This window comes from Megascapheus bottae, chromosome 22 (genome assembly GCF_031878675.1).
Source record: "Megascapheus bottae isolate mThoBot1 chromosome 22, mThoBot2.hap1, whole genome shotgun sequence".
Classification (NCBI taxonomy): Eukaryota; Metazoa; Chordata; class Mammalia; order Rodentia; family Geomyidae; genus Megascapheus; species Megascapheus bottae.
The window spans coordinates 33,414,993-33,415,252 of record NC_143530.1 but is presented as its reverse complement, the minus strand read 5'-3'; positions in this window follow the sequence as shown (position 1 = coordinate 33,415,252).

Below are 260 nucleotides of genomic sequence, written 5' to 3'. Positions count from 1 at the left end.
TCCTCCCTCTCCCTTCACGCTACAGCCTCGGTGTGGCCTGACAGCGACGGGCGTCCGCCCGCAGTGGGGCGGAGCCAAGTGCAGCTGACGTCACTGGCGCCACCGCCGGGCCTCGCTGCTGATTGGCTGCTCCAAGGGAACGGCCTCCACGCCTCCCCGCCCCCAGGTCTCGGGCACGCGCCCCGGGAAGGACCGGACCCATTGCGTGGAGGTTAACGGGGTGCTCGGGAGGGCGGGGAGGGGCGCTCGGAGCCAGCCGG